The 22,488-nt window shown below is 36.2% G+C and overlaps 1 long non-coding RNA gene across 2 annotated transcripts in view; it reads right to left on the bottom strand.

Moving 5' to 3' along the window:
• Positions 1 to 12,075: 12,075 nt before the first annotated feature.
• Positions 12,076 to 22,488, bottom strand: part of LOC141568326 (uncharacterized) — a 74,338-nt gene continuing 63,925 nt past the window's right edge. For both annotated transcript variants that reach the window (XR_012491454.1, XR_012491455.1), the window contains one exon: positions 12,076 to 12,284. This is a non-coding gene — a long non-coding RNA (uncharacterized LOC141568326). The remainder of the gene's footprint in view (positions 12,285 to 22,488) is intronic.

Here is a 22,488-nt window from a genome sequence, read left to right as displayed (position 1 = left end):
TTATTTAGATATAATTTGTATCCAAATTTGTATCCAACAAGCTGTAACCTGAGTAGGAAAGAGTTAAGGAAGTAAGGCCTCCCAACCCCAGGCGTGGTGATGCTCTGATTGTGTGTCTTCTGTGCAGCAGGCATTTGGTAGTAGAAAGGGAGAAATTTGTTTAGCATGGAGAAAAGTTTGTGACTGTTGAGAAATAATCATTTTAGTTACATTTTGCCTGGAGTTTTTTTGTGTTTTTTTTCTTCCCCCGCCCCCACACAGAGGAATAATCCATCCCACATCCTCTGAGGGGGTTATAGTCAGTCCCACCAAAAAGAGTGGAAGGAGGAAAGCTTATGGTATCCTTTCAAAGTCCAAGAGGTTCAACCGCTCAAAACTAGACCCCCTGCAGTCACAGAAAACCCTACCATTGGATGTGCCTCCTTCCAGAAGGGCAAGGTATTGTGTATCCAAGGAGAGCTGCTGAAGAACAGAATAGCCGCCACAATAGAAACACATATTCACTGCGGAAACCCACAGTTTAACCTGCAAATCTTCTTTATAATCCACTCTTTTGTGTTCCTGGACTAGTTATTTTCACAAGGCCTAGGGGACTGGAATCTTAAAAAATAAGTTTTGATGGTAGATAAAGATGGGGTTATTAAAAATATGGAGCACTGGTGCTATGCAGAATTTCTCGGTGTGGAGTATGTACTCCAGAAAGATACCACTACTAACAACTCTTCATTACCAGACACGTGGGGATGTCTTGGTATTGTCTCTTGGACACATAACAGGCCTAAGGTCTCCCAAGACACCACCAGAGTGACAGTTCCCTTTGATGCATCTTTTCACAAAGTATTGTCTGAGGAAATAAATTTTGTGAGCTACTCTGAAATAAAATCATTTTGGAGTCAAATAAGTTTGTCTCTATATCATATCCCACAAAAGACTCAAATATGTCGCACATAACGCATTAAGGTATCTGAGAAGCCATGAATTAAATATACCTGCTTAACTTTGTTTCACATCATGGAGTCTCTCTTTTGTTTGAAATGAGTGATATCCTGTGGGTTTACTTTGGATAATAGGGCTTATTTCTTTCTGATGATTTTTTTTTGTCAACTTAGAAAGTGCTATCTATATGCCAAGCTGCTTTCTTAGATGAGGAAGCTGGGATAACAAGATGTTATGGTTATTTAGTGTTGGAGGCAGAATTCACACTTAGGGAGACAAAGGCATTTGATCACTACATATTAAAGTTTGACCTCAAGCCTTGAATTTTTAGAAACTTGATTCTGCTTACAAGTCAAGGGATGCTTCATCTGTAGGGTTGGAGGCACATTAAATAAAATCAAGAGACTGAAGTTTCAAAGCAGAATGTCTACTTTATAATTTACAAGGAATTGCCACCATAGAGATTAGAACATCAAAGTGCTTATTTATGCTTTCTTCCCTTCTAGGAAGACCTATGTGGGAAGCCAGACCACATGCAAAATGTTGCTGCGTGGAAATGAAATCAGAACAAGGAGAGTTAATCAGATCACTGTTTCTCATTCTGTGCTTCAGGGACTTATAATTGTGGGGGAAATAATGAGTGAAGTCCTTTATTACTGATATAGTGACGTTCAATTTTTTCTCACAAAAGTTCATTGTTTTTCCCCCACAAAAATTCTCAGCAGTGGGAATATTGCACCTGAATGGAAAAACTGAAAACGTGTGCTTGCTCACCTCTAAACGCCAATGAAAAGAAAGAGAAGTTTCATTTATTCAATGAATAAATCCACGACTAGGCCAAAGCTATACAGAAGGTCATTAGAAAACCAGAACTCGCATAAAATTTCTGAAAGATAAAAAGCAAATGTGAATAGATGTTTGAAGAGTAAAATCACAGGAAAACAAACTACAAAACATGAATAGGCTACGCCTGAGGTGGTAGTGATACTCCTGATTGATCTTGGCCCAATGTAATGAACATAAACTGTTGGATGGAACTTGGGATATTTCTCAGAGGATTTCATTGCTGAGCTACAGCTTGTGTCCCCAGAGCAACTAAGCCCCTCCCCTTCCCCTGTACTCGACCCAGCAGTGGTTTTGGTGTTGCTTGGTCACAGGATAAAGCAAAAAGCCAGAAAAGAATCATGCAATCAAGGCAAGATACCAGCTAGTTATCGGTGTCCAAGAAAGACAGAATTACCTCTACTTAAGAAAATTTAACTCACATCTCAAATTCACCACGGCCCTTCCCTCTTCTGTCCGGTCAGTATGAGGGGCAGGATGTGATCATCAAAGTAGTCAGGCGTTGTTCAATGTAGACATGATCAAAGAGTCAAATATATGAATTGCCACGAATCACTAAATATATGACGGAATTAACAACGTGAAAAAGAGTCACCAAAACAAACATAGGTACCAATAACACCTGACAAAATAGAGTAATTGAGAAAAGAGGAAAAAAACCTTAGGATAAGCATAATTAATATTTTTCAGAGAAGTTACAAAGAATTTTATGATCATAAAAGGGAACAAGGTAGAAATTTTGGACATTAAAAGTTTGTTGGAATAAAATGGAGTGGATGTAAAATAGGCATAACTACAGAGAACATTTTGTGAGCCTGGAGATTAATCTGGAAATTTTTCAAAATTTCAAGGAAAGTTTAAGAAAAGGATGGAACATATAGCACAATAAAATAAACACATAAAAGTAAAAGAGAATAAATTAATTCAGACAAAAAAATAATTAAATGTAAGAACCAAGAGGGAAAAAAAGCTGTTTCTTTTTTTTTTTTTTAATGAATAAAGTAGACAAGCCTCGGGAATAATTCATCAAGAAAAAGTGGGAATATGAAACTATGTTAAACATGAGAAAGAAGACCTCAATATAGATAAAGAGGAGATTAAAATGTGTGAGAAATTCTGTACAACTTTTTGTCAGTGCATTTGAAAATCTAGACAAAATGGATGACTTTGTAGAATTAAACCTTGCAGAAATGAATTCAAGAAGATGCAGAAATTGTGAATGGACCAATAACCAAATGAAGAAATAAAAAAGGTAGGTAATGATTTATTCCAAATTGATCTTTGAACTAAATACAATTCCTACCTAAATTCCAATAAGGTGTTTTAATGCAACTTGCTACACTGAATCTAAAGTTTATATGGAAGTGAAGAATTCCAGGAACAGCCTGGACACTTTTTGTAAAGGATAACGAAGAAGGAAGGGCTTCACTATGATGTATCAAAGCCTATTATAGTTGTAATAATCTAAACAAATTTATGTTAGTACAAGTACAGAGTTAAAAAGCAGTTCAATGTATACAGGAGAATTTTTTTTAAGATGGTATGTAAATTTAGAGGTAAAATGATGGACTAGTCAATAAATAATGTTGGAACAGCAAAGAAATAGGGTTATATGCATAGTCACATAATTTGGAATAGATTAAAGAGCTAAATGAATTTTATTTTAAAATCTCTGAAAAGGATTAGAAATACTAGGAGTTTTCTTTTTTTAATCTTTATTAAATTTATTGGGTGACATTGGTTAGTAAAATTATATCGGTTTCAAGTGTATAGTTCTGTAATACATCATCTATATATACTTTGTGTGTTCACCATCCACAGTCAGTTCTTCCATCACCACATATTTGACCCCCTTTACCCTCCTCTACCACCCCTCTCTTCCCCTCCCCCCGTAGTCTCTGGTAACCACTAAACTGTTTTGTTTGTTTGTCTTGTTCATTTGTTTTAGTTTTATATCCCACTTATTGAAGTCATACAGTTCTCAACTTTTTCTGTCTGACTTAATTTGCTTAGCAAGATAATGCCAAGCTCTATCCATGTTGTCACAAATGACAGTATTTTATCTTTTCTCGTGGCAGAATAATATTCCATTGTATACATTGTTATGTACCAATCTTCTTTATCCAATCATCTATGGAAGAACACTTTGGTTGTTTCCATGTCTTGACCATGGTGAATAATGCTGCAGTGAACATAAGGGTACAGATAAATGTTTGCAGTTTTGGGGTAGATACCCAGAAGAGGGATCGCTGGGTCGTATGGTAATTCTATTTTTAATTTTTTGAGGAAACTCCAAGCTGTGTTCCATAGTGGCTGTACCAATTTACATTCCTACCAGTAGTATATGAGGGTTCCTTTTTCTCCACAACCTCTCCAACACTAGTTACTTGTCTTGTTGATAGTAACAGGTGTGAGGTGGTATCTCACTGTGGTTTTGATTTGCATCTCTGTAATAGTTATATCTGTTGGCCATTTGTTTGTCTTATTGGAAGAAGTGTCTGTTCAGGTCCTCTGCCCATTTTTTGTGGAGTTGTATGAGTTCTTTGTATATTGGATATTAGCTTCTTATCGGTTGTTTGCAAATATCTTTTCCAATTCGGTGGGTTACTTCTGTTTTGTTGATTTTTTTGTTTGTTTGTTTTGTTTTGTTTTTCTGTCTATGCAGAAGCTTTTTAGTTTGATGTAGTCTCATTCATTTATTTTTTGCTTTTACTTCCCTTGTCTTTGAGGTCAAATTCATAAAGTCCTCTCTGAACCAGAGGCCCGTAAATTTAGTAGCTATGCTTTCTTCTATACAATGTATTGTTTCAGATCTTATATTTAGGCCTTTGATCCATTTTGAGTTAATTTTGGTGTATGGTGACAGCAGTCTAGTTTCATTCCTTTGCACGTGGCTTTCCAATTTTCCTAGCATCATTTATTGAATATGCTTTCTTTTCTCCATTGTATGTTTTTTGCTCCTTTGTTGAAAATTATTTGCCCACAGATATGTGGGTTTATTTCTGGGTTCTCAGTTCTACTCCATTGTTCTGTGGTTATGTTTTTCTGCCAATACCATGCTGTTTTGATTATTGTTGCTTTGTAGTGTAAATTGAAATCAGGGAATGTGATACTTCTGGCCTTGTTCTTTTCTCTTAGGATTTCTTTGACTATTCAGGGTCTTTTGAGATTCCATAAAAATCTGATATGTTTTTGTTGCATTAATATTCCTCAACTCACTGGTTATGGAGCTCTCAGAGTAAGGAGGAAAGCACTCAGTGTCATTGTGTGTGGCAGAGCAGGACAACCTGTGTATGATCCAACAGAGCACCTCCAAGTAGGAAAGTCCCCTGTTTCTATCACCCTCCAATGCTCAGGATTTCCCATTCTTTACATTTTTGTGGACATAAATATCACAGTTACCATCACCACCTTATCTCCTCCCCATAGGTGAAGCAGTCTAATGCAATCTGAAAATGCAGCTTTTTGTCTAGTTGTTTTTTGTGTTTTTTTTTTTTTTAGCATTTCCTCCTCTAGAGTATAAGGGTCATGAGGACAGGAACCTTGTTTGATTTATTTTCTGCTGTAAACTCTCTTCCTAAAATGGTGTCTGGAACTTAGTAGCTGCTCAATAAATTTTCCTTTTATGCTTGAGTGAATGTTTATGTTTGGTAACATTTAATGTTATAACCGCTCTTGTCAAAATTTGATAGAATCATAGAATGCTTGGGACACTGGGACTCAACCTAATGAGTCTATTTCATTCATTTTTCAGATAAGGTAGCTGTGGCCCAGAGGGAGATTGTTACTTGTGGAAAATCACATACCCATTATTAGAGCTCTTAGATGAAGAATCAGATCCTACGTCTGTCAGACTAAGGTATTTCTTACTTGTTTACATTTCTTCCTGTTTTTTTTTACACCCATTCCTTATGATTATCTTTGTGCAATCATTATTTATTATCTTGCTTTCTTAGCTATAGGAAACACTCAGTGTTTATTTTCAGTGTACATAACTCTAAATAAAGCTGTTCTTTGATTCTGGTCAGTATTAATTCTACTGGATAATGCAAATCTGTATCTCAAAGAATTAGAGGAAAGTTATTAATGTGCATCCCAAACAATTGTGACTGGAGAGACCTATGGTATAATCTCTTCCTTTGAACTTGCAAACAGACAGCAATATAAAGGCTTTTTCTACTCAAGCAGTTTATCATATGATGTTTTGAGTCTTCTCTCCATTTCCTAGATTAACTGGCCTACCTCATGGCTATTTCATCATCTTGACCCAAAATAATAAAGTTAACTTATGCTCCCATTTATTTTGAGTCAAGTCTGATGGATTTCTACCCAGAGGTGGTGCTTGACACTTCAAGATACATTACTTCACTCACTTCTTCAGCGGTACCATTAGCCCTATTTTAGGTAGGAGAGACTGAGGCTCCCAAATGATGACTTGCCTACAATGGCATATTAAGAGGAAAACCATGATTTGAAGCCAGCGTTCAGTGTTTGTTTACTGAACATGTCGTCGCCTCTCTTTCCTGTAATCTCCCATGCTTGTGGGGTGGGTGGGAAGTACAGACATCACTATTGATTTTGGTGACAACATAAATAATCAGGCTGACTCAGCTGTGAATTCACCTGCCATGATTATCAGAATAGATCCACACTCTGCTACTTTCCTCCACTTCCTTGCTAGGGATAACAATGCTTCCAAACATTTCCTAGGGTGACAATCTTAATGCAGTACCAGATAAAGGAATTTTATTGCTATTTCTTCTGTTTAAATATAACGGTTTAATCTGTGGAATGATAATAGTTTCATCTTTTCAGTGCCTTCCTGTTTAGTCTTTCAGGGTAGGACTGAAATTGACCATAAATGACATTCTGTGCTATATCTGGGCAAAAGGAATGGTGAGATGGGGCCCACTTATTCCACTAATATTTTCATTGTCGATGGAGTCATCATCATGGGCATCAGATTCTTTCATTTTCTTCCAAGAGTACAATGGAGTTTTTGCTTTGTTTTGTTTTAAAACCATGACTTTGGGATTTTTTTTATCAGTGTTAAAAGTCAGGCCTCAGAGGCAGTGTGACTTTGGCTTGGATCTTAGCCCTGTGACATGTGAGCTCAGTGTACTTTAGCAAGTGAGCCTGGAGGAACCTGAATTTTCTCATCTTCAAGATGGATACAACAATATATTTCCTATGCTTAATATCAAGATTAAATGGTTACTGCAGATAACAGTATGTGGCTCATAGTAAGCCTTGAGTGTATATACTATTTGGCGAACTTGACTCAGTGAAGAGTCTGCTGAACCTTCTTTTTTGCACAGATTATTTGAAAAATTGTAGGTGGACATCATTCAAAATTTAAAACATGAAAAATCGGAACTAAAAACAAATGAAGAAACAAGCAACAGTGCAGCTTCTTCATACTTTGCTCATCCCATCCCTGAACTCAGATACCCTCTTCTTTTCCTTTGGGACTCATTGAATCCCTGAATGTCATTGATTGATTATAGCCTACACACATTACCTACCAAAAAAAGAAAGTGGAGAAATGGCTCAAATCAGTTCATCTTTGTTGTTTTATCTTTATAAGCATATATAATATCAGTTGGATAAGTTCAAAGTTGACCAATCCATAAAAATCTATGAAAAGGACATTTAGGGCTGTTCCAGGTATATTATAAAAGATAACTGTCATTTTTTCCTTCAGTGTCACTTTTTATTTCTGTTAAGAGACAGAATCCTGAATTGGATAGGTAATGGTTCTGTCTAAAAATGGCATTTCCTTCCTGAAAGGAGTTGACTATAGACAAATGTTTATTCCTGTGTTCCCTGAACTATTCAGCAGCAGAAACATTGAGTATGAATCGATAGGATGAGGGTGAGAGTTTTAAGTGCAAATATTTATGACTTAAGAATGTGACCAAGCTATTGTTTGCTTTAAAATATATGGAAGCCTCCCCCATTTGAATGGCTTTCTGGAAGATTAGGACATGATTACATTATACAACTATTGGAGTGTTTCATCATGAACACAATGGCTGTGTGTGGGGTTGAGGGAAAGATTGTTGGCAAGTAGTTAACTAGCAACATGGATTGTGATGACCCTATAGAAAAAATGTTCTAAGACATTTTAGCTACAAGATGGAAACATATTATTTTAAATGCTGGTGCACTCTAAACGATCCATAGTCTGAACTATTTCTGTAATATTTGTAGTTGTTCAAGTGACTTAATTAATTTGACTGATACGCTAGAATGGATCCTTGGCGTTTGCTGAGGCCAAATATGCATGATAAACTTGCATATATTAAACGTGTAGAGTGTCACCTATTATCTTAATTCCTTTTGCTTGATCCTAACAACCCTGCTGACAAGCATATTCATGAGAAGTCTGGGCTCACAGGAGTCCAGCGTCTTGCAATGCCCACTTAGGCCTTTGATACCAGGCGTAGAGTAGCCCAGCTCCCTGCATTCTCCAGTGGAACTTTCCTCCCTGACTTCCCAATTTAAGTGGAGAAAAGTTTAAAACATTCAGGAAAAAATCTCTTATTAGGCTAGGTTTGAACCTACTGAAACCATCAATGTTATGAAGACTATTCTAATTCTCAGGGACAAGTTATTATATTGAGTAGCTATTTGTTTTTCTTTTATATATGCAGAAAATAAGAAGGAGATCACAACCAAACTTAGTGCCAGTTAAGGCCGATTTGAAAACAAGAGAAATAAAAATGTAGATGTGGATGCAGATGTGAAGCAATTAAGTATTTTCATCCAAAATAATTGGACTATTGGGATTTTAAAATACATAAAAATATAACATCTATTTAGATATATATATAACTGTAGGGTTTTGTCTTAAACTTAGAAACAGAAACTAATCCCACACCACATTTTAAACTGTAGTCTCTCTACATGTCTGTAAACATGGAATTTAAAGACTGATGCGTGAAAAATGGATTCATTTCAGCCTTCTCAATGAGCAGCATGGCTGTCTGCATATATTCTCAGTATTGATTTTGAAGGATAGCTATGCTTTCATCCAGATTATCTATTTCATTGTCCCAACCATCTTATTTTGATGACCTTCTGTCTAAAATACTACCTATTATTAAAGAATTACCTCTGAATATTTTTTTGCAGCAATGCTTTGTAAGATTCCAGTGTCTTACAGATAACATTTATTTTGATATGTTAGACAGAGTATGTGATTAGAATTAAATATTAAAAATACAAATTATAAAGAATGTTAATTTATTTTGTTCTGAAAACCTATTAACTGGAGAAGTCTCTCTTTTTTTAAAATCTATTTTGAGTATCTAGTGTCAGCAATATCATGCTCATAGCACACCTCATTAAGTAAGACAATTTAACAACAACAAAAAAACTGTATCCAAATGAATGTTAATAACTTATAAAAGCACAAGTAAAATTGAATTTGTATGAGGAAGAGTTTGTCTATGTCTAGATAATGGGTAATCATTAATTTCTACATATTTCCTAGAAATAATTACAGAATTTCATTGTTTTTCCCAACCTTTGGATTTTCAAGAATACTACATAAGATTAAGGTTAAAAAATAAGCAAGAAATCCTAACTTTCCCCCCAAGTTTTTATCTTTTCTAAGAAAATCTAGAACTATTTTAAATCAATATGCTATTTATTTCCTTTTTCTTTCCAAGATTCTCATAGAATTTCATATCAAATTGTGAGTTTTTGAAATTAGGAAGGAATTTGAACCCGAGTAGAAAGTCATAATAATAAGTAATGATATTCTTTAGTAATTATAACATTTTTGAAGGAAAGTATTTCCTATAGAGGCTCCTGAATCAAGCAATCAAGAAATACTGACTCTACCATCTGTGAGACAGTATTTTGAACCTAGTTGCCTCAGGGGCTATAACTTTGGGAAACGGCTTTCTCTCACATGGTGGAGAACTTCAATTACCTAGAAGATCTAAAATTCAGTCTGCCATTGTACATGGAACTTTTTTTTAGGATACATGCATAACATAGACAATTTTTAGGGAAGAGGATGGTTTTTAAAGGAACTTTGAAAATACTTTCATTTTCACATGACATTTTTCTGTTCAACGATTATTGGTCTTAATGTGGATAAGCATTTTGAGTTATACCTAGCCACGCAGGAAGTCACAGTTCTTTTAGTGGGCATCTGCCAACATCTATATAACTGATCCTAAGTATTTTTTCACATATATCATGTTCTTTCTCTAATAACATAAAACTTGTTTATGTTTTTCTTTGTTTATTGTCATTTTCTGGAACTAGAATGTAAGCTTCATGAAGACAGAAGTTTTTCTCTTTGTTTTATGCTATTTTACTTTCAGCAGCACATTGAACGAAAACTTATCTCTGCCTGTAAGGAACTCAGTCACTTTATACATATATATATATATATATATATATATATATATATATATATATATATGTCATATATGTGTGTATATATATGTCATATATATGTCATATATGTGTATATATATATATATATATATATATATATATATATGGTAATGCTGAAGAGTAAGTGAGCTAAATTTTGTCAATTTGTGGTTTTAAAATATTGAAATTTTTATTAAAGTCAGTTATTTCACATTAAAACCTTGAGTCGCTGTAATATGAGATTACTTTTGTAGGGTTTGTTTTAAGGATCAAAAAAATAATTATCAGTCACTTAGAAAAATGCTTGCTACAATCATTCCATTGTTGTTAGCTATTTGTCCCCCAAACATCATGTTTTTTTTATTTACCTGATTTATTTTCAAATTTAAAAACATATTTTAAAAATACACAATATGATTCAAAAGTCAAAAATGTATGCAAATTTATACCTTGAGAAGTTTGCTTCTACTCTCATCTCTTTCACTCATTCTTTCTCACCTACTTTGGTAATTTAAAAAAACATTTTTTAAATTTATTCTACTAGTGATTGTACAAATAGACTCAAAGGGCCTATTTCATTAGCAATATTTAATGCCTTTTAGGTGAGTTTTTTTCATATTTATATCTTATACATTTAAGGCAGTATTTATTCTTACCAAAGTTCCTGTGCTGAACAAGAAGGCACATAGTTAGTAATTATAGTTTGTTATTGAAAAGGCAAGGTGGTCTCTGGAACCAGACTGATTTGAATTGACATTCCGAATCTGCTACTTACAAGATATGTGGTTCTGTGAAGTTAGTGTCTCTGAGCTAAATTTCACCACTGCAAAGTGGAAACAATAACATTTACCTCTTAAAGATTAAACTAAATGTGGTAGTTTTGGAGTTGTGATGCTTAGATCTCCCGTCAAGAGAAACTGCCTCTTTATTAAGGCATAGCATGTTCCCCATCTGTAAAGACACTGTAAAGGTCACCTGTAAGGTGACAGATGCCCATTCAGGAGTTGCTCTACCTCCTCTCTTGGCTGCCAGGCCAATAACCAGGCTTAAATCTCAGTATAACCTGACTGAAGACAAGTTGAGTCTGACAATGGAGAAAAGAATACATCCAAAAGGGTTACAAAAATTACTTACCACGTACCACCTGGACCCAAAGGAATACCTTTAAGATTGGATTTTGAGGTTGCTTGATCAAGTAGGCCAGAATGTAAGTCAGGATATGCAAGCATTCATTATATTGTGTGTGAAAAAAAAAGTCAAATCCTGAATGTGACTTCCGGGAGTTTACTAAGCCTTTTGGGCAAATGGGTTCTGGGGTGTTAGGTCTACATTTGTTTTAAAGAGGTGTGTATGTTCTGAAACTGTCTGATCAATAATAATACTAGGATGCTATATAGCTGCATTTTAAAGTACAGCACATCTAATCTGTGAATAAAGATGAATATGTTTAAAAATAAAGATAAAGGGAACAGATAAAGTGAAAACTTACTTCTCTGGTAAGTCTTATCTAATAAATTTCAAATTTCCTTGTAAGAGTCCACATGATTTTCACTTACTGTCAGTGGAAATACATTTTAACAGATCTTGCTTTGTCCAACCTAATCTTGTAGTGGTTCCATATCCCTACACCTGAGTTAATGGTTTCTCTCAAATAGTACTTGCAACCATTTACAGGTTTGTGGGTCAATCCACATTTGTAAATACTCAGTAAGGAATTTTAAAATTAACTCCCATCAAAGTGATAGCAAAACTATGTACTGATATAATGCTCTATAAAATGAGATGGTGACTGAAAATTTCTGTTATTTTTACTGTCTTATTTCTGCTTCTTCAGTTACTTGTTAAGCATTATATTGAGCCACAAGAAATCAGACTCGTAGAAAGAAATGTGAACATATACATATTTTAAACACTTCTTTATTTCCCAATTTTACAAATGTATGACAAGTTCTGGTTACTGAAGCTCATACTTGGACCTGAATTGATTTCAGGGACGAAAGAGCAAAAACACAGATGGATGACTGCTTTCTGGTGAAGGACCCCAGTGCCAAGTACTGGAAGTCCCGATGTCTTCCATGGTGAACAGGATTATCTTTGGAGGAGACTACCTGAAACCAAACCAGAGGTACAGGATTGAGAAAGGCTTCTTGGGAAATTTCTCACATGCAATAAAAGGTTGTGATATGGCAACAGTATGGTATATGCTTACAGAGCAGAGTAAAATTCTGAAATTGTGCTCGAAATGAGGAAATGTTAGAATAGGTATCGATGTATTGGCTTTCCTGTCTTAGGAGTCCTCAGACATTGGGCCAGAGAAGAGAGTGGCCAGGAGACAGTGGCATGAGAGGTGAACAGGGAATAGATCTGATCATATCACCAAGAGCTGGGGCTCTATGCATGGAGGACGTAAACTGCCCCAAATAATATCTTGGAGTTTGGTGAATGTTTCAGTTGCCGAGCTGAGTGCCGAAGCTCTAGGTCAGAATTTCATGATTCTACATACACTGCCTATTTGTCTCTCCATTCTGTGGCTTTTTAAGCTCCTTAGTGAGAAGCGGTATTGCTAGAAACAAATTATTTTAAGTTTCATGTTGGAAGCCCCAAGTCACATTTCCCCCTTTCTTTGATGACTATCTATTTTCAAAGAAGTTAAATTTGATCCAAGTTTAGGAGGTAGAAAAAAGATAAAGTGAGAGAAAGGCAGCATTTTACCGAGAAGAGACACATCGGTAAGTTTTTTGGCATCAGAAATATAATACCTAATTCAGGAAATGTTGTTTATTCAACAATCATTTTTGAGTATTTCCTACATGCCAGTACTTTGGTAGGTATTAGATAGAGCTATGAAGATAAATAGGACACGTTTCTGCCCACAAGAAACTTACATCCTAATGGAGGAATACAGATAAATAAGCAAAAAATGACAATACAGTATGTCCCACTCTCTGGTGGAAATCGTATTTGCTGGAGGTACTCTGGGAAGGGAGGTATACCTAACCGACATGAGGGACAAGAGGGAAGGGTCAGAAAATATTTTCAGAAAAGTAGTGGCTGGGATGTTTAAATATCACATACATGTGCTTGTGACTGTGTACAGGGCTATCTGTTGAGTTGTGACAAGTAATATATCAGTGCTATCAAAGATGAGTTAGTTTTGGGCCTTGACTGTCAAACTGGGGAATTTTGATTTGATAGAAATGAAAGATCATCTAAGATTTTAAGCTGGAAGAAACAATATGGCAGAAATGCTTCTAGGGCTTTCTGTCAGCAGGGCAATCAGGTAAAAAGAGATTGGAGGCAGGGAGGTAAGCTAATAATATGTGTTGTCAACAACTTAAGTGTGAGGTCATGGAAACCTCAATCTAGGCTGGTGGTTATAGGGGAAACACAAATTGTCAGAATGTGAGTCAACATCTGAGTTTGTCTCAAATGCTTTTTCTTTTTCTTTTTTCCCCTGTCAGGAGTAGTCATTTGATTGAAAACAGAGGAGAGAAGGAAGCCATAAATCAATCAACAGGGGCACCAGGGCACTCAACTGATTACTAATTCAAAGACTATGAAACTCTTATGAGATGTAAACACAGGATTTGAAAGAGAAATGAAAATAGGTGTAAATAGAGAAGAAGGTAAAAGTTGGTTCCAAGATGAAGGAATTAGTGTCCATTTGCGTGCCCATTTATTCCTTTAACAGAGCTGCGGTGGTTTTTTATCATTATGAAACCTTCTAAAAGAAAACAGGAATGGCTATTTGTGAAAAGATTGGCCAAATAATGTGAGTATGGCCAATAGAAATTTGTGAATTAAAATAAATTTTACTATGCCTAGCAACGGATAAATATTATTTTAATACCAAATGATTTTTTGAAAAGATTGTGTTATGTGGCATTTGGATTAGTCTTAGCATGAGAATTAAGCCCCTCTTAAGATAATTTATCATGATAAATAGAATGGAGAAAAGGAGGAAGAAAATATTTAATGAGTACTTATGCTATTCCAGACATCGTGCTAGGTGCTTTATTAGAACAAAAAAACTTCTTGAATTTGAATGCATACATGTCCTACTTTATCATCTTACTTGAGAAGTTTAATGGAATGACATGTGTTCATCCTAACAAATAAGGTTATAGCATAAACAATTTTGGAAAAATAATTTAGAGTCAAAAAGTAAACGTTCAGATCAATTTAAAAACAGTGGAAAACATTGTGAATGGCATATTCTTGATTATACATAATTCTTGCCTTTGTTTGTATATAGTTATAGTTGTTGGTACATGTGCCCTAGGGCATGTGCCCTAGGTTCAGTCCCCATGAAGATGGCAACTTTTGATCTTCCTGTTGGTAGAAGCTACTTTTTGACAGGGCCATTTGTCTCAGGGACTGATCACCTCAAATTCATCACTGCCACAAGAAAATTAATACATCAGCTATTTTTTGGTTCTCAGTCTGCAGTAATCATCTCCAAATATGACGGGCAGTGTGCGGTTGCCCAAATGTAAGTCAAAAACAGTATTATTTTTCTTTAAACATTCTAATTTATCTGAGTTATCTTTTTTGAAGTACTCATGATTTGACATAAAACAAAAGGACTGAGTAAAAGCTTACTTAGAACAAAATAAATTACCCTTTGATATCCAATGTGGCAACACAGTATTTGAGAAAAACAGAACTTCATATATTCAGTATTTGACAAAGTGTGACCCATTTACTGAAGCAGAAAATGCACCACAGGTTTTTCAGTGTTTCCCTTTTTTTCTTCTAAAAGCAGATAAATCATATTTATAAGCCAAAGAAAAGAAATGCATCTAGACTTATTTAAGGAAAATTTGGGAGAGAAACGGGGGGGGGGAGGGTGGGGGGAAATACAGTAATTTTGCCTCAGAATGATACTCCCAAAATAAAATGTGGTGGGCTTTAAAAGGTTTCATAGGAATGTCAAAATGTGGAAAATATTTGATGAATTTACATGAAGGAAACTAGTAGAGCCCTTCAAGCCTTTTAGAGACTGTGAAGACACTGATAAGTTTATAGAAGTCATCTGTTCACATTGCAGCTTTTCATAGGAAACTTCTGAGATTTTTGTCAGGATTTTAAATATGCTGGAAAAAGAATAAACATTACAATACAAAAACCCTTATCCTGACTTATATATATTCTCCTAAGTGCTCATCTCTGTGGTAGTACTTTTTACATTTTCTGCGTGTCCCAGTTTATGATTGTCTCTTCTACTAGACTGTCAACTCCTTGAGAATGGGGAGCTGTCCTATACACCCCCACGTGCCCAGTCCCTGGTACTGCACTTCACACAGAAGATGGATCACCAAATACTTGCCGAATGTGAGACAATGAGGGGAAAAAAAACAGAGCATATGGGCCATTCTTTATGAAAAGAGTTTATATTATTGTATAGATTGAGATTTTTTATATTAATCAAGTATTTAAAATTGCCAATTTGATCACTGATTATGTTTAAATATCCTTCCGAAAAGAAGTTACCTAAGAGAAAACTCATTTACACCACTTCAACAGTTTTATAAAATACCAAAAAGCAAGTGATTGTAATTAATATTACTTTAAAAATTCCAAGTGGTGAATATGATGTGAATAAGGTAGACTTCACTTCTCAGCCATATTTTTAGATTTCTTGGATTTTTTAGATTTTTTAGATCCATGCTTTAAGCCAAAGTCAGAAATGGGACTAAAATTTAGTTTTCTAACAATCTAGGTGTCTTGTCTTTTATTTAGTTAGATATAAATTTTTAAGTATATAGAGGGATTAAAAAGGCTTTAGATATGTTCCTTTATTCATTAACAATCATTCCAAATGGCCTGATAGAACAGATCAGATGTAGCTAGAATGGGTTGTGTCCACAATGCTGCAGATCAAATTAAGGAAAAAAAAAAAAGAAGATAGTTCTTGGGACCCTTGAAAACCACTTCCGGTCTACAGCCATACGGACAGAAATGATCAATAATCGTGGCTATTTGGTTCATTCGTTTCTTTTAATGAACAGACCTCACGACTCACTAAAAGCATTCTTGCAGGACTGGGATGGATTTCAATTCTCTGGTGACTGACAGAAACAGAGCCTTTGATAAAACCTGGAGGAAGCTGCACTGCTCCCCACTGTCTTTCCTCCCGTCTTTCTTCCCCCTCATCTTTACAACCAGGTGCTGTTTAACTCAGAAGAGTATGTCATCTCGGTACAGACTGATAAGCAGTTGATCGGCAACTAGCAGCAAAATTTTCCCTGTGATTCTTAATGCAATTTATTTTAGGCAAACATCTCGAAACTGTGGATTTGTTTCAAATATGTAAAGTGTAGCAAATGTAGGAATAAAGGCCTCAAGAAGAAATGGGCACTGAGTTGGTTGAATCATTTCGTTAATACTCAATAGGATCATTTCCATGTCTGGTCACTGCCCTATTTCAAGTAAGCATTAATTTGTCTCTAATAAAGTGCCATTAATACTGTGGATACTTATAAACTGCTTTTGATAAATGAACAACGTCTGGATTACTGCAGCAGCCTCTTGTGTCACTTATTCATGTTTCTTCCAGTTATTATCTATTTTATATCTAACTGCTGGGAAGAAAACAACCCTGTCTTGAATTTCCGCCAATATTTAACTCCCTGCATATGCAACTAGAGTTTGCTTATTTAACAAAATCAAAACTCTTGTGCCTGAGATTAAATGTTTCCTACCAATTTCCCTAGATTTTCATTTCTTCTTACTCAGTTAATCTCTTATTACTTCACTGCATCTATATTTTTCAAAGGACACATTTTTTTGGGGGGGATGTCTACAAAAAATTTAAATGTAGAATGTCATAATCTCAAAAAATAAGTTTAAGAATTTCTAAAATAAATATATTTGCCTGTTGGCAAACAAAGGATAGAAGGTCTTTGTGACTTCAGAAAATGTCCTTTCTTAGATCTAAGTCAGAGGTGACTTGGGCAAGAATGGAAGAAGGTGTAGGGATGAAAGAAAGGGAAGTGATGACTCACTGGGACTTTCTCTTTCACAGTTGCTTCCTCTTCTCCCTACTTTTAATACCATATAATCTGTACATGAGAGTTTTTAATGTTCAAAGGGCTAGTGAATCTTTTCAGAGCAAATGAACAGTGTAGTTACCAATCAAGAGTGGGTTTACTAAGCATACATATAATTCTCTAGATGGGGTTTTCAGAGGTTCTAGTGTTAGAGTTACATACTAGTGTTAAAGTTACATAGCACTCTATTATGTCCTGTCCTAATATTTCATGATGCAAATAGATCATGAGGATAAACTTAGATCAAAACTCTCAGAAGGCATGAGAGAAATGGGGAGACTTTCAAAAGTCTGCTTGTATGGTGAGACCCTTAATGCCAGGCCTGCAATTTAAAATGAATGCTTTTCTTCAACGATTATTTAAATTCTTGGATTCCTAGTTTCTATGTCATTGGAGAGTTGCTCTGCAAAATCAGTTACAATTTTCCACTTCATAGAGTATCAATAAGTGTCAACTCTATTATGAGAAAAGAATTGAAACAAAAATGTAGGAGCTCAAACATAGAAGCACTTCTTCACTTGTTTTTCCTCATCTCTCATAAATATACTTTCCAGTTTCTGCCAAATTATATCCTTAACAGAATCCCTAAAATATTTGCCTAAATCATTCTTCAGAACTTAATGGAATCCCTAAAACAAATCATTCTTGATTTTGAAAATATTCCCGAGTTGGCAAAATTCCAGAAAAACAGTTTTTATTCATTACGGGACTTTTCTTCCCCCCCTTTCTTCTGCCTCCCCTCCAGCCCAGTTCAAGCCCTTGTTTCTCAGTCTAGTTGTTGGCCCATGCTGGTATTGAGCCCCCCATTGAGGCTGAGCTGGCTGCTGCCCAGTGTAGCACACAGCAGCACAAGATGGCTGCCGGCCACATTGGCGGCCATTCGGGGCAGCACATGGCAGCACACAGTAGCACAATGATGGCTGTGGCCGCACGGGTTGCCGGCCACTCGCGGCTAGCACACGGTAGCACAGCAGCCGCTCAGCTGCATTACGCAGCGACACACACTGGCTGCTGTCCACTCGTGGCAGCTCACGGTAGCACACAGCACCCCGCAGCAGCTCACGCAGCTCACTGGCCCTGTGGGAATCGAACCAGCGACCTCGGCAGTAGGAGCAGGGAGCTCCAACCACTTGAGCCACCGGCCGGCCTGGATACTTGCTTCCTTTTTTTTTAACCTTTATCAGGATAGAACAAGTAGAAAATGAGTACAGTGGGTGCATATTGGCTTTATATCCTCTACTGTTACGAATCTAATGATAAAATAGGATCACTGAGAAAGAAGTGTGAAAGCATTCTGTAAATGGTAAATTATTATGGAAGTATATTTACTGAGAGCAACAATAACTTGATGCAAACAGGAATCGAACCAGCAACCTCGGCATTAGGAGCATGGAGCTCCAACTACCTGAGCCACCGGCTGGCCTGGATGTTTGGGCCCTTTTTTTTTTAACTTTTATCATGAAAGAACAAGTAGAAAATTAGTCCATAGAGCGTATATTTAAATGTGCAACCTCTGTTGTCTTTATATCCTTTACTGTTGTGAATCTAATGACAAAATATGATCACTGAGAAATGGTTGGGAAAGCTTTCTGTAAATGGTAAATTATTATGGAAATATGTTTACTGAGAGCAACAATAATAAATTGGTGTGTGGGATTTTTATACTTAAGTCTATAATTTTACTTGTTTATATCTCAAAGGAGGGACCTCCTCACTCAGTATTTTCACAGCTTTTGATAAGTCAGTAAAACATAATGTTTATGTAAATTAATATGTAATTATCTACAGTTATATATAATCATAGATAATTACATAACATAAATACAGAATTCTAAAACATTCATTAACCATTCCTCCCAGCCATAGAAATTAATTCAGTTCAGTTATTAGGTGTGACACACAAGTTATTTAAAAAGTCAATTGTAAGACACTTATCACACTTTTAAATCTTGAAATCAGGGTACTTCTCATAATATCCATAAACTTGCTGACTATCTTTTATACTGTAAAGCTTTCATTAATTATGTCTTACAACCAATTTTGTTTCATATTTAAGGAAGTAGAGAATATTGTACCACCACATGTCAGAAACTTTTTGTGGATATAAATTTGTATTACAATATTAGCCTCCATGATCTTTAATGCATTCTATTTATTTTTTTGCTATGAAGTAGTTATGAATGATTATTCTACCTTAGTCTTCACCTCGAGTGAGTGGCCTGGCTGTTTGTGTATTTTACCGCATATGGCCCTTGGTGAAAAACGTTGAAAAAAGTTTGGACACCCCTGCTCTAACACATTCATGCCGTTCTTGGACCAGCCTTGCTCCCTTAAATGAAACTCAAAAGATAACAGTGCTGAAATCACAAAAGGGGTTCTAATTAAGAATAGAGAATTGCCTCAGAGGTGACTCAGATTCGGATCTCATATATATCATGACCTAAATGCCATTTTTTCTTTATTTTAAATTTCTTGAAAGAAAGCAAAACCAAATTAGTACAATGTTAAAAGATATATTTTAAAATGGCCTTCAGTATTATGCCATCATGAACTAGCTGCCTTTCTAATTACTTGAAATATTTTCACATATCCATTATCTCTACATATGGTTCCTACGGTACAATATGTGAGCCCGATGTCCCACAGTCTCTGTTCAGGGTGAGAGTAGAACTAACTTCGGACTGAGAAAGAGGACTGGATAGTAATACCATCATCAGAAAAGCAAAAGATGTCCTCCTGTTCCCAGCCATTTGAAAACTTCTATCACCGCATTATCGGCACTACCCTTTTCTATACCCATTTTAATATAGTAGATTGCATAATCTAGCATCTGTTCAGTCACTCATTCAGAAGAGATGAACACACGTTCTACCTTCAAAGACAGCCTCATGTGGAGGCAGACAATTAACAACCAGATACTTCCAGAAATGTGTGGTAGAGCAGTAATACAGAAATGCCCAGGAGCAGAAAAAGGGCAGTCATTAGGACACAGCTTGGCTTAGTCTGGGGAGACAGAATTTTGTCCTAAAGGAGCCAGTGTCTGGCCCGAGTCATAGAATATGAGTAGAAATGAACCAAGTTGTTGCTACATGTGCATGTTTTCCCTCTTCACTAGAGCTCACATTTTGAAACTTCAGATTTCGTCCTGGGCCCTCTTGCCTGATTTTTATACACTCCTCCTGGAATGTTATCATTCACTCTCATGGCCTTAATGCCATCTCTATGCTAATTATTTCCGTTCAGACGTCTGAGGGCAGATTTTTCCTTCGAGCTCCTGCAGGGGTTCAAGGGATTTTGTGTCTGAGCAAGGAAAAAGATTTGACCACAAGGTGGCAGTAGCATACACAGACTTTACTGGAGCAGCTATGACAGATTGGGGAAGACCCTCATAGGAGTCTGTTTAGAGACAAAGGCTCCTGGCTGCTACTCAGAAGCGGAGGAGGACGAGGGAATTTCTGGGAGAGACGGGAATTGGAAAGGGGGCTTCTGTGCATAGGCAGTGTTGCGCACATGCGTGGCAGGCAGCCTCTGGGTCAGAGAGCTCCGAAGGGCAGCAGTGGCTGGGGTCTTTATGGCCCAGGGTATATCTATGGCTACCAGATGTGGGATGAGATTTCGTGGAGGTATACAAAACAGGCAGGCTCTAAACGGCCAGTCAATCAATCAATCAATCAATCAATCAATCAATCAATCAAAATCTGCTTGTTTGGCCTATTTTAAAAATAAATGGATGTGTAAAATGGATGTTAGAAGTAAACCTACCTTAATTCGGTGATAGCAGCAAAAATGGTAATGCAAAGAAGAATATGATTATTGAACATTTACTGAGTGTTTACTCTGTGCCAGGCATGATTCTAAAGGCTTTATATGTTCTAACTTACTTGATCCCATAAGAAGCCCTACGAGTCAGGTACGCGTATTGTCTCCACTTGACCAATGTTGCCTGCAATCTGACAGAAAGCAACAGAACCGGGAAATAAAACCAGGCTTTCTAGCACACAGTCATTTGCCGACCACTGCACACTACTGCTTACTCCTAATTATGCCCCACTCTTTCTTTTTAGTGATCAGAGTTATTATGTAAGCTAAAGGAGTGCACATGCTACAGATATCTTCTAAAGAGAGCAGGATTGTGCTCATAGAGAGGAAACAGAAGGTTGGCACAGCAAATATAGGGATGTCCAATTTGCTTTTTGGAAATCATTAACTTTTTGCCAACATATCTGTAGATTTTGTTAGTGGGTAGCACCAACAGTGGTTACCGATGTGCCAGGCTCTGTGTTACGCTTGGGTGTTAAGTGGTAAAGCAAGTTGTGGTAAAGAAAATCTATGGACGGAAAGAGAAAATGAAAACATAAAACACGCACATATGCACGCTCATACATGTGGGTGTTTTCTGCATATATGGCTTACACATATACTTACATATACTTTATATCTACTATATGTTTTACATATTTGTATACATTTAACTTCTTTATTCATGTGCTTAGTCTACATATATTTTATATGTATGTATATACGAGGTCTGACAATTAAGTTTGTGAACTTGTTGCAATGATGTTGCCAACCTTTTTTGATATCAGAGGCATTATTCATTGTGAATTTGTACCAACTGGACAAACAGTTAACCAAGTTTACTATTTGGAAGTGCTGGAAAGGCTGCGTGAACAAGTTAAGACAACTTGAACTTTTTGCCAACAATTCAGGGCTCTTGCATCATGACAAAGCACCAGCTCACACGTCACTGTCTGTGAGAGAGTTTTTAGCCGGTAAACAAATAATTGTATTTGAACACCCTCCCTACTCACCTGATCAGGCCCCAATGACTTCTTTCTTACCCGAAGACAAAGGAAATATCGAATGGAAGATATTTGGATGGCATTCACGACATCAAAGGTAATACGACAACAGCTCTGATGGCCATTCCAGAAAAAGAGTTCTAAAATTGCTTTGAAGGGTGGACTAGGAACAGGCGTCGGTGCACAGCTTCCCAAGGGGAGTACTTTGAGTGTGACGGTAGTGATATTCAGCAATGAGGTATGTAGCACTTTTTCTAGAATGAGTTCACAAACTTAATTGTCTGACCTCATTACATGATTTTATTTTTATGTTCAATCACATTGCAAAACTAATAAGAAATGATAAAAGGATTACAGACTTTGAATTTTTAGATTGCGTATTTATATTATGTAGTTTAAGTTTTAACACTGAGTGTAGATTACTTTTGTAATTAAAAAAAAAGGAGACAGTATATATT

Source organism: Rhinolophus sinicus, linkage group LG02 (assembly GCF_036562045.2).
Source record: "Rhinolophus sinicus isolate RSC01 linkage group LG02, ASM3656204v1, whole genome shotgun sequence".
Classification (NCBI taxonomy): Eukaryota; Metazoa; Chordata; class Mammalia; order Chiroptera; family Rhinolophidae; genus Rhinolophus; species Rhinolophus sinicus.
The sequence above is the reverse complement of the archived record's forward strand: the minus strand, read 5'-3'. Positions and strand labels throughout refer to the sequence as shown.